At 47.4% G+C, this 12,834-nt stretch overlaps 1 long non-coding RNA gene across 1 annotated transcript in view; it reads right to left on the bottom strand.

Moving 5' to 3' along the window:
* Positions 1-201: 201 nt before the first annotated feature.
* LOC144112355 (uncharacterized) overlaps positions 202-12,834 on the bottom strand; it is a 47,200-nt gene continuing 34,567 nt past the window's right edge. The window contains exon 3 of the long non-coding RNA XR_013310232.1: positions 202-287. This is a non-coding gene — a long non-coding RNA (uncharacterized LOC144112355). The remainder of the gene's footprint in view (positions 288-12,834) is intronic.

Below are 12,834 nucleotides of genomic sequence, written 5' to 3'. Positions count from 1 at the left end.
TCGGCCAGTACTGCTACAATTTGCAAGCAGCTACAGTTCGATGGTGGCCAACAATTCCACTTATTTACATTCTTCGGTACACTAATTTTCATTGGCGACTTTTCGAGGTAGCTTACCGCAATCTTTCTTCAAGACGCACCGGCCGTCCCTCGTACGAGCCGCACCCTTGTAGCACCCACATACGAGTTGGACGTAATTGCAGCGCCTTGGGGGCACATCCGCGCACCGTTCTTCAAAAACGAACCGACTTCGAGGACAGAAGGTTACTCTTTGCTTATTGTAGCAACCTGGAATGTGGAATAGGATCACAACATTAAAATCAAGGATTAACAAGTCTCTTTAAATGAAAGGTGCCACTGCCTCATCGTCCTCAGACAATGCTAAAGGAAATGCTCTGTAAATGTATCACAGTTCACTCTGCTTTCAAAATGAACACTGTAATACTGTGCACGGAACATCGTAAGAAAAACATGAGAACAGTAGGTCAGTTTAACAATCTGTGCATGGAAATAGCCTAAAAGATGTAGTAAAGTGAAAAGTGAAATGTCATATCAGTCGCGGCCATTTGTAACTGTTCTTAAGACGAGTGGCGCACGCAGAACAAACATACACAGGAGGAACACAAGAATCCTTAAAGAGCACGATCTTCCTGTGTTCTTCGTGTGTTCTTTCCGTTTTCTGTGGTCTTCCAGTGTCTGTTTTTATGGTTCCGCCGCTGCACTCTACCGCACCTACTCGAGAGTACACAACACAAAATATGAGGCATGAACACATATTTTGAGAAGCGGCACGTTACGCCGTTAATATCAACGCCGCAACATTTGTTTATTATTCAGACATCAGCACGCAGCAAGGTTTGCTCGTGTTTTACAAAAACACACCCTTTAGTCCAGCTTCCTCACCACCAATGAGCATATTTCTACCCTCAGAGCCATATGAAACGATTACATCATTCTTGGTAAATGCCTTCTTTATGTGTACGCTGACACTATGTATTGCTTTTTAGGTACATTTGTTACGGGGAAAAACTATTTACATACATTTACAAGTGTTGGGGTTAGAATAAAGAGTTCCTAGCAGGGAGCACCAACAGCAACAAGGAGCCTCTTCTTCTTCGTTCGTCCTCTCACGCGGGACGCCACTTCGTCTTCCACTGCCAATTAGTCGCAACAAGACTCCCGGTGGGACGAGCGCCGTCTCGGCGCTAGGCCGGTGGTCGAGAAGCGACGTGGTAGGGATTGAGGCGCATGACTTGAACAATATCGGTGGGTGGTCTACTTGATGAGGATGCAGGCGTATGAGGAGCAGCTTCATACGTGACGTCAGAGACCTGACGCACCACAAGATAAGGGCCATGGTAGGGGGACAAAAGTTTCTCAGAGAGACCGACGCGGCGGGAAGGAGGCCACAGAAGAACGAGCGACCCCGGTTCGTAGGTGATGTGGCGATGGCGATTGTCGTACAGAGACTTCTGTGCTTGCTGGGACGCTTTTAGCCGACTACGGGTGATTTGTCGAGCGTCGCCAGCTTGAACAATGGCGTCACGGGCGTAGGCGGTGACGGGATGGTCAGTGGATGGGACAAGTGTGTCCAAAGGCAGGACGACGTGTCTCCCATATAAGAGATAGAAAGGAGAGTAACCAGTTGTGTCACGCAGGCAGGTGTTGTAAGCGAACGTCACGTAGGGCAAGGCGAGATCCCAGTCTTTGTTGTCGGGGGAGACGTACAACGACAATATGTCTGTTCATGTCCGGTTCAAACGCTCGGTTAGCCCGTTCGTCTGCCGGTGGTATTCTGTGGCAATCTTGTGCTTGGTTGAACACGAGCGCAGGATGTCGTCAACAACTCGAGACATGAAATAGCGTCCGCGGTCCGTGAGTAATTGACGAGTGGCACCATGTTGCAGAATCAGATTGCGCAAAAGGAAGTCAGCGACATCGGTCGCGCAGCTCGTTGGCAATGCACGGGTGATAGGGTACCGAGTTGCATAGTCGGTGGCTACTGCGACCCACCTATTTCCTGATTCCGAGGTCGGGAATGGTCCAAAGACGTCGAGCCCTACACGGTGGAACGGCTCCACGGGCACGTCTAGATTGTGCAGAAGACCAGGAGGTGGTGCCGAAGGCTTCTTCTTGCGTTGACACAGGTCGTAAGTGGTGACGTAACGCTTGACTGTACGGTATAAGCCAGGCCAAAAGAAGCGGCGCCGTATCCGGTCGTAGGTTCTTGCCACACCAAGGTGTCCAGCTGCAGAGAGGTCATGGAGTTTTGCGATTATAGAAGAGTGAAGCTGCTGGGGAATGACTAGAAGGAGGGAGGGCCCGTCAGGACGGAAGTTTCGGCGATAGAGGATGCCATTTTTGGTATCGAATAGCTGCAGGAAGCGCTTCGAGCTTCCAGAGCTGAGGCCCTCGGTGATGGTTTGCAAATATGGGTCCTTGCGCTGCTCTTCGGCGATGGTGTGTAGGTCAGAAATGCCAAACAGGTAAGGAATATCGTTAGTGTCACTGAGGTCAGGCGGCTCGACAAGGTACCGAGACAGGCAGTCAGCATCTTGATGAAGACATCCAGACTTGTACACAACAGTGTACGAATACTCCTGAAGGCGTAGCGCCCAGCGGCCAAGACGCCCGGAAGGGTCTTTCAGCGAGGACAGCCAGCAAAGGGCATGGTGGTCCATGACGACAGAAAAAGCGCGTCCGAACAAGTATGACCGGAATTTCGCTACTGCCCAAACCAGAACGAGGCACTCCTGTTCGGTGATCAAGTAATTTCGCTCGGCAGGTGAAAGCAGGCGGCTAGCATACGCAACGAGGCGGTCTGGACCCCTGGAGCGTTGTGCGAGCACTGCTCCGATCCTGTTGCCGCAGGCGTCTGTGCGGAGTTCAGTAAAGGCCGCGGGATCAAAATGGGCCAGAATCGGTGATAACGTCAGCAGGCGGACAAGCGTGGAAAACGAATTTTGTTGATCAGGACCCCAGATAAACTCGGTGTTGGTCTTCAGTAGGTTAGTGAGGGGACGAGCGATAAGGGCAAAATCTTGAATAAAACGGCGAAAGTAGGAACAGAGCCCAAGAAAACTGCGCACGTCCTTCTGGGACTGTGGACGCGGAAAATTTTGCACCGCTTCAATTTTAGCGGGATCAGGACGTACGCCGGAGGAGTCGACGAGATATCCAAGAATGATGAGTTGCCGGCGGCCGAATTGACATTTTTCCGAGTTGAGCTGTAGCCCAGCCGTACGAAATACTGTCAGAATACTGCTAAGACGTTCAAGGTGCGAGGCAAAGTTGCGCGAGAAGACAACATCGTCGAGGTAGCACATACACGTAGTCCACTTAAATCCGCGAAGAAGCGAGTCCATCATCCTTTCGAAGGTAGCTGGTGCATTACAAAGTCCGAACGGCATGACTTTAAACTGGTATAAACCGTCAGGTGTGGCAAAAGCTGTTTTTTAGCGGTACTCGTCATCAACGGCGATTTGCCAATGACCAGAATGAAGATCAATGGAAGAAAAGTATTGAGATCCATGGAGGCAGTCGAGAGCGTCATCGATCCTTGGGAGTGGGTACACGTCTCTTCTTGTGCTGCGGTTCAGGTGGCGGTAATCAACGCAGAAACGCCAACTGCCGTCTTTCTTTTTAACAAGGACGACGGGAGAGGCCCAAGGACTGGAGGAAGGTTCGATGATGTCCTTAGCGGGCATATTTTCCACTTCCTTTTGTATCACTTGGCGTTCCGAACTGGACACCCTGTAAGGCCGGCGGTGCAGAGGAGCGGCGTCACCAGTGTTGATACGATGCTGCACAATAGTCGTACGTGGTAAAGGGCGGTTATTGAAATCAAGTATGTCCTGAAAGGATGCCAGTAAATGGGTAAGCGCCTGAGCTTGGTCTGCGGGAGATCGGAAGCGATCATATTGGCATAATGTTCAGGTTTTGAAATAGCTGTGAAATAACCGTCCGAAGAGGGCGACACACAGTTTGTGACTGCGGATATCACGTACTCGTCGGTCGGGGACAACGTTGCGAGGCACATGCCTTGAGGAAGCGTCTGGACGTCCATACTGAAGTTGAGAACAGGTAGACATGCGCTGTTTGCCGATAGTGTGACAACTGTGCGTGCAAGGGCAGCATTCTTTAATATATCATAATGCGATACAGCGCGAATAAAGCGCTGTGGTGTCTTGTCTCGCTTCGTCCCCGTCTTTATTCGCGCTGTATCGCATTATGGAAAATTACCAACTAGCCCGATCTGCCACTCTTGCCAGCATTCTTTGTGACGGGCAAATCAAGGTCAGGAGTGATGACATACTTGCTGTTGGGAAGCGGTGGAACAGATTTAAACCAAACGTAAGAACCGGCTGCTGGTGGTAAGCAGGTGAACTCGGCAGTACAGAGACGGTGCACATCCGGGGCAGGTGGTTCTAAAACGAACGGTAGGTCCAACTCAACAACACTTGTAGCACAGTCATTAAGGAAGTCAAGACCGAGTATGATTTCATGAGGGCAGTGGTTGAGAACGGTAAAGAGCACGGTGGTTTGGTGATCACAAATCGTCACACGAGCAGCACACAGGCCGAGGATTGGGGATGTTGTGCCATCGGCAACTCGAACAACGGCTGTAGGAGCAGGCGTCAGTACTTTGCGGAGGCGGCAACGTAGGTCGGAACTCATCACAGAAATGTGGACGCCCGTGTCAACCAGAGCAGGGACCGCAACTACATCGACTTGAACGGTCAGTAAATTCCGCGGAACACGACGAACTAAACGCGGATATTGGGGCCAGGTCGTCACTGCAGCATCACCTCTAGACGCTGCAGAAGCTAGTTTTCCTCCGGTGATCGTCCGTAGGGACTAGGAGAGGTAGCGCGTGGTCGTTGCAGCGAACGGGACTGGCGGCGCTGTGGGAATGGTGAGAGGCTAGAGCGGGGCGGCGAGACGTCGGTGGTGTGGCTTGATGGGTCCAAGGATCGCGAGAAAGAGCTTGAGCGGGGAGCGTCGGGGAGATAAGGGGGAGTCGAGGAACGGGTCCGCTGGGAGGAGTACCATCGACTACGGCAATGACCGGAGATGTGGCCTACGCGGGAACAATTAAAACATATGGACCTGTCGTCAGGCGTACGCCACTCGGAGAGATTGCGTGGTCGAGTAGTGGCGTAAACACGCCGGACAGGATAAACAGGAGGGACTTCGGGTACTTGGGGGGGAGGGGGGGGGGGGTGAATAGCGGCGAGTGAGTTGAAACCCAAGTTAACAATTTCCTGTCGCACGACTGCTTGAATAAGAGGAAGGGTGAACGGCTGGTTGTCCACAGGAGTTGCTAAGGGAGCCGGACCAATTGCTTCAAGCACACGGCGCACAATACGAGTCACGTTCTCAGGTGAGGTCGGCTGGTTCCGAGAAAAAAGATCTTGGCAGGAAGAAGACGCAGCGGTGTTGGGCAGGCTTGCAATATGCTGAGTGATCCGTCTTCATTTGGCGTCCTCGAAGCGGCGGCATTCTTCTATGATGTCGGCGATCTTGTCACAGCTTTGGTCGATGAGCAGATTGAAGACGTCGTCTGCGATGCCCTTGAGCACATGTCCGACTTTGCCCACCTCGCTCATCTTGTATCCACGTGTAGCATAGAGACAACACATCTTGAATATAAGAGACGAAGGACTCCGTGGATGACTGGGCGCGACTGGCAAGATCTCTTTTAGCGGCAAGCTGTCGGCCGAGTGGTTTGCCGAAAATGTCGATAAGCTTCTGCTTGCAGTCAGCCCAACTGGTCAGTGTCTTTTCGTTGGCATCATACCACTTGAACGCCGTGCCCTTAAGGTAAAAAACTCTGTTCGCAAGCATGAAAGTTTGGTCCCAGCGGTTGTTAGCGCTGCACCGTTCATATCTGGGAAGCCAAGTCTCGACGTCGGCGTCATCGTAGCCAGAGAAGGGTCCAGGATCACGAGGGTGAGTGAGGACAACGGCAGACACAGATGCAGCCGAATCTTGGGGGAATGCTTCCGTCATTGTCGGCCGTGGTAGGTATCGTCCGCTACGTAGTTCCTTCTTGCCGCACCTACACCAAGGATGTTACGGGGAAAAACTATTTACATTTATTTACAAGTGTTGAGTTTAGAATAAAGAGCTCCTAGCAGGGAGCACTAACACGAACAAGGAGCCTCTTCTTCTTCGTTCGTCCTCTCACGCGGGAGGCCACTTCGTCTTCCAATGCCACTTCGTCGTAACAATATGTTGGCGCTTTGTAGGTCTTACATACGTTTTACGCAGAGTGAAAATTCCCCCTGAACAGGACTTATATCTCAAAACCATATAATTACCATAGTCAGCGAGGCTATACACACCGAAGGAAAGGTTGCCCTCTAGCGTCAAATAAGCATCACCTCAGATTAGCTTTGGGCGCCGCATTCTATTGCTGTTTATTTTTTTACAGAGATAGTAAATATATGTAACTTTTTTACAACTTTCCTATCGTCGCTGGTGTCTTTAGTTCATTTCAGATGAAGCTCTCTATGTTGCCTAATCATACTTCTTTATATGTTTGCCGCACATGTTCAGGTGTCGCCTCTAAATTCTTTTATTCCCCTGTGATACCATATCTCGAGTTTCCTATCATATTGCCGCCGCTGTTTTTCGACAACTTCTCTGCATAGTTATCCGTTTACTTTTCCTACGTCGCTGCGCTCTTCTAAAAGAAATGCATCTTTTTGGTCCTTCACTACGTTCTGCTTAACATGGTGTTACTTGCCGGGTAGAGCTATTCTAGTTTTTTTTCCTTTTCAGGTATTGAAAGTTGATATTTTCAAAGTGACAACAACTCCGAAATTGTTCTTAATTACTTGGTAGCGTTCACATAAACTTTATGTCTGTATTCACTTAAGATTCAGATAGGCTTTTATCCTGCTTAATTTATTTGTACCTCACCATGGCTGTTTTCAGCTATCCAGACTATTCAACAATATTACTAACTAGGCTTTCTTGAGATTCTTTTCTACTTCTTTTATCAATCAATCAATCAATCAATTTTATTTCTGCCTCAAAAAAGTGACAGAGGAGCTGCAGAAAAAGCTGTCATAGACAGCTTGACTGAGCCGCAGCCCCCATTATACCGGGCAGCAGTGACAGGCAACGAGAAAAAACAACAAAACAAACAAAAGAAAACAATTCAGAGAAAAACACATTAACACCAAAAAAAAAAAAAATCTACCACTAGATTGTACATGTGGGCAATTTACATGTTCATCCAAACATCATTGCATAAGTATCTTTCAGCAGTACAACAAAAGCACAATGAATCAAACAATACAAATTAAACAAAACAAAAACACCTCTTAGTGCAGTTTAAAGAAGAAAAAAAAAATCATTTTGTAACACAGTCTATGTATAAGCAACGCAGCTCACGATTAGTACAGGTAGACAAGTTGAAATTGGCAGATTTGTATGTGTTTAGAAGAGAAGGAAGTCTATATTGCAGGCGCTGTTTACCGGTATTTATGCGTGGTGTAGGCACCAACCAGGTTTCAGGCTCTCTAAAAGGGTAACTCGCTTCTTTTTCTTTCAAATTTGCCAGACGTCGAATATAATTTATGTTATTTTTGGTTTCAAGTTTAAAACGCACACTCAGTCGATATTGATATAAATCAAAGATTTTGATTATGCCCGTTTCACGAAAGAACGCTTTGCTGGGTGCTCCATAGTCCGCATTAAAGACGTAGCGAAGAAACTTTTTTTGCAGAACATAAATTTTTTGTAATGAAGAATACGTTGCAGTGCCCCATACAAGCTGGCAGTAGTTAATGTGGGCACAGAACAGTGTGTTATAGAGAAGTAGTTTAATTGATTTAGGAAGAATGTATCTAATGCAGCCAATCGTGCCTGTTACCCTGGCTAACTGCCGGACAACATGATTTGTGTGATCTTCCCAAGACATGTGCGAAGAAAATACTGCACCTAGGCATTTGAAGTGATCAACTATTTCTATTTCTCTCGAGTTAAAGGTAATACTATCGTGTGGGGTGATCGGTTTGTTTCTTGGTCGAAATATTACAGCTTTAGTCTTTTTTTCATTCACGCGCATATAGTTTGATTGTGACCATCTTTCCAGTGTGATCATTGTTGTGTTGCACATTTGTATCAGGTCATGAATGTTGCTTCCGGAGAAAAAAATGCTAGTATCATCGGCATATATGATAAACCTGACATTTGGGTTAATGTTCACAATATCATTAAGGTAAATGTTGAAAAGTAGGGGCCCAAGTATGCTTCCCTGTGGGACACCAGAATAAATTTCTTTTATTTCTGAATATGTATTATCTATGTTGACAGTTTGTTTCCTTTTTGACAGGTAAGATTTTATTAGTTCTGCAGCCTGGCCCCGAATTCCGTAGTGCCATAGCTTCTCTAGAAGTAACTTATGATTAACCAAGTCAAATGCCTTTGAGAAGTCTATGAATATTCCTATTACGAGCTCTTTGTGTTCAAACTGTGTCAGAATATATTCTTTTTGCTCTAAGAGTGCTAGTTCAGTAGACTTGTTTTTCCGGAATCCGAACTGATATGGTGTGAGCAAGTTGTATTTATCTAAAAATTTATTCAGTCTAGAGTGTAGAATTTTCTCCAATGCTTTAGAGAAAACAGGCAATACAGAGATGGGTCTATAATTACCCAAGTCATTTCGGTCTCCTTTTTTAAATAAAACAGTTATTTTAGCAATCTGCATTTTTTCTGGGAATACTGATGTAGCTAAACAAACATTAAAAATATGTGCCACAGCTGGAGCTATAATATCGGCTACATATTTTATGGGCTTTATCTGGATGTCGTCAATATCTCGACTGCTGCTATTTTTTAGGCTGAGTATGACCGATGCTACTTCATCCGTCGTGACAGGTTCAAGAAATATTGTATTATCGTTATGAAAGTCTAAGTAATCGCATGCATTCCGTGCAGACCCATCCGTTTTCTTTTTCGTGAAAAAGTCGTTGAAAGCATTTGCCAGCTCTGTCCCTGAAAGTTCTTTATCATCGATCTTAAGATTCCGCACTTGGCCATGTGACTGGTTACGGTGCAGCAATGAGTTTAAACGGGTCCAAACCACATCATGACGACCCTTCTTGACGTCTAGAAATGCAGAGTAATATTCTGTTCGTGCTGATCGCAATTTCTTTGTTAATTTATTTCTAAATTCTTTAAATAACCTCAAATCTTCAACTGAACGTGTGGTTAGAAATGTTCTATACAGCTTGTTTTTCATTTTTATTTCTTTTCGTAACTCATGGTTGATCCATGGTTTCCGAGTTTTTCGTGAGGCTTTATATGTTGTAGAGGGAAAATACAATTGGTATAGTTGTTTGAAAATACCAAGGAACTTATTATAAACTTCATTAGCATCATTGAGGTGAGCTATGTGGGCCAGGTCAACTTGTTTAAGAGCATCGCGAAAAGCTTTCAGTGTAACACTGGTTATACGCTGGTATCTAATACCTTCTGGCTCTTTCAGTGTAGGGGTTGGCTCATTCATGCACAAGAACACTGGGAGGTGGTCACTGATAGAACATGATAAGGCACCGGTCTCAATTTTTGGATGGGCAAGATTGGTAATGAACAAGTCTAAAGTGGATTGACTTCCTGTTGTAACTCTGGTAGGGACTTCTATTACACTAATGAAACCATTTGAAGCCAAAACAGTCCTAAATTCTCTCGTAGAAAAATTGTTACTGCTCATGTCGATGTTGAAATCGCCTCCAGCAATAAGCGTATAACCTCCATCAGCTACAAAAGACAAAAAGTGTTCATAGAATTTAAGAAAAACGGATAAATCTCCACTGGGTGGGCGGTAACAGACAGAGTAAATACATTTCTTTGCGCATAATGATATTATCTCGTAGTCCGGCGTAACCACACTGTATGGGTTTAACATTTCGCCAGTTACATTTTCATTCAGAAGTAAAGCCACTCCCCCGCCACGCCCAACGGGTCTGTTGAGATAGTAGGTTTTGTAATTGGTCATTCTGAAAACATTGTGCGCGCTGGTGCTCCATGTTTCACTCAGCATTATCACTGAAAACATAAACCGAAATTCGCTAAAAAATTCATCTAGCAAGACCATTTTATTTTTTACTGAGCGTGCGTTAACATGTATAGCTTTAACGGATGCGGATGAGAAAGAGGAAGCGATGTGGTTCAAGTCATGCGGAAGGTGATACGGGCACTGTGCCATTTTTCTTTTCCATATTCCTTTGGTACTGAGCTTGCGCAGTGCTACGTAAGCTGGTCCAGATCGCTTGCTCCTTTGATATGTATTGCAGTCATTCCTTGATCTTTACGAACGAGAATTTTCCCATTCGTATACCAGACAAAACGATAACCTGTATCTTTTGCCTTCTGCTTCGCATTTCGAAGCAAGTCTCTGTGATACCGTGTCAGGTTTTCCTGAATGACAATGCTCGGTTCATTATCTTTTACTTTGCTCCTAGCGTTCAGCCACGAATCTCTTGTCGTCTGTCTGGTGAAACGAGCGAGTATTCCTTGCGTCTTATCCCGTCGGGCAGGCAGTCTGTGTATTGTTTGAATGTCTGCTGTCGTCAGGGGTGGTACTTCAAGCTTCGGGGCGATGTCATTTAACAAAGTAAGCAGATTTTCATCGGGCAGAGCAGCAATACCGTGTATCTCTAGATTAAGTTTCCTGCTTCGGTATTCAAGATCATTAACATCTTGTTGAAGTTGCGTTTGCACAACTTGCGTCATGTCATCTTTTTCTTCTAGTTCTGCTACTCTTTTCTTCAGTACCTTGATCTCATTGTCCTGGCGGGAAACATGTCTTTCAAATTCATCAAATTTCTTAGACATATGTTGGACAGATTCTTCCATTTCTGCCACCTTTTTTGTTAGCTCTGGCAAGCTCTCAAGTTTCTCTAGTATAGAGGCAAGAGCTAGCTTAACATCTAGTTCTGATTCACTGTCTGCTCTACTACTCGTGTGCGACCCATTTTCCCGGCATGTGAGGCAGCGCCACGCTTTCTTTGAAGCATTGTTTTTTGCTTTAAAAGATTTCTCCGTCACCCCCGCACATTTACCGAAATGGTAAGCGCTTTGGCACTCCGTGCATGTCACACTCGGCACATTGACATGAATAGTTCCCTCGCAGGACGAACACACACTAGACATTTCTTTTCGTAGGCGGACACTTCACCAAACGACATAAAAGCACGCTTCACCAAAATACAATGGCAGCAGTGGCAGCAGCAGCGACAGACACAATGGCATGAACCACAAAAACTATGACAATTCAACGTAGTGCTGCACTAACCTGCAACAAGGGCGAAGCGCGTTACCGATGTAGCCGCGTCGCTGCCGCTGCTGCCAAGTGACCGCTGGTCCGATTGCTTGCGTTTATCTTGCAGGGCCTTCCGGTCGGCGTCTGCGCAGATTGTCCCCGAAGCGTGCCAAACGTCCGATGGTTGAGCTTGATGATGGAAAGGCGTAGCTTTGGCGTAGGCATAAGAAGGCGTACAGCAGAAGCGGTTGCCGGTTCCTAGCAGCAGGATCACTTGAGAACGGGGAGCTCGATCTGCAACAAGGGCGAAGCGCGCTACCGATGTAGCCGCGTCGCTGCCGCTGCTGCCAAGTGACCGCTGGTCCGATTGCTTGCGTTTATCTTGCAGGGCCTTCCGGTCGGCGTCTGCGCAGATTGTCCCCGAAGCGTGCCAAACGTCCGATGGTTGAGCTTGATGATGGAAAGGCGTAGCTTTGGCGTAGGCATAAGAAGGCGTACAGCAGAAGCGGTTGCCGGTTCCTAGCAGCAGGATCACTTGAGAACGGGGAGCTCGATCTGCAACAAGGGCGAAGCGCGTTACCGATGTAGCCGCGTCGCTGCCGCTGCTGCCAAGTGACCGCTGGTCCGATTGCTTGCGTTTATCTTGCAGGGCCTTCCGGTCGGCGTCTGCGCAGATTGTCCCCGAAGCGTGCCAAACGTCCGATGGTTGAGCTTGATGATGGAAAGGCGTAGCTTTGGCGTAGGCATAAGAAGGCGTACAGCAGAAGCGGTTGCCGGTTCCTAGCAGCAGGATCACTTGAGAACGGGGAGCTCGATCTGCAACAAGGGCGAAGCGCGTTACCGATGTAGCCGCGTCGCTGCCGCTGCTGCCAAGTGACCGCTGGTCCGATTGCTTGCGTTTATCTTGCAGGGCCTTCCGGTCGGCGTCTGCGCAGATTGTCCCCGAAGCGTGCCAAACGTCCGATGGTTGAGCTTGATGATGGAAAGGCGTAGCTTTGGCGTAGGCATAAGAAGGCGTACAGCAGAAGCGGTTGCCGGTTCCTAGCAGCAGGATCACTTGAGAACGGGGAGCTCGATCTGCAACAAGGGCGAAGCGCGTTACCGATGTAGCCGCGTCGCTGCCGCTGCTGCCAAGTGACCGCTGGTCCGATTGCTTGCGTTTATCTTGCAGGGCCTTCCGGTCGGCGTCTGCGCAGATTGTCCCCGAAGCGTGCCAAACGTCCGATGGTTGAGCTTGATGGAAAGGCGTAGCTTTGGCGTAGGCATAAGAAGGCGTACAGCAGAAGCGGTTGCCGGTTCCTAGCAGCAGGATCACTTGAGAACGGGGAGCTCGATCTGCAACAAGGGCGAAGCGCGTTACCGATGTAGCCGCGTCTTAAAATCTTCTTAAAATCTTCAACAAAACGTTGTAATTACTTTCTCTATTATTTAACGGAGCTTGCCAACAGCAAATCTGAGGAAACTAAGCTTCCAGTCACTTCGGTTATGCAGTTCGTTCTTCGCATTCCAGTATACTGAATATCCTTCTACTACTCCAATAAACTAGAGTGGAGAAAT

Source organism: Amblyomma americanum, unplaced genomic scaffold (assembly GCF_052857255.1).
Source record: "Amblyomma americanum isolate KBUSLIRL-KWMA unplaced genomic scaffold, ASM5285725v1 scaffold_70, whole genome shotgun sequence".
NCBI lineage: Eukaryota > Metazoa > Arthropoda > Arachnida > Ixodida > Ixodidae > Amblyomma > Amblyomma americanum.
Note: the sequence above shows the minus strand (reverse complement) of the source record. Positions and strands in the feature narration are given on the sequence as shown.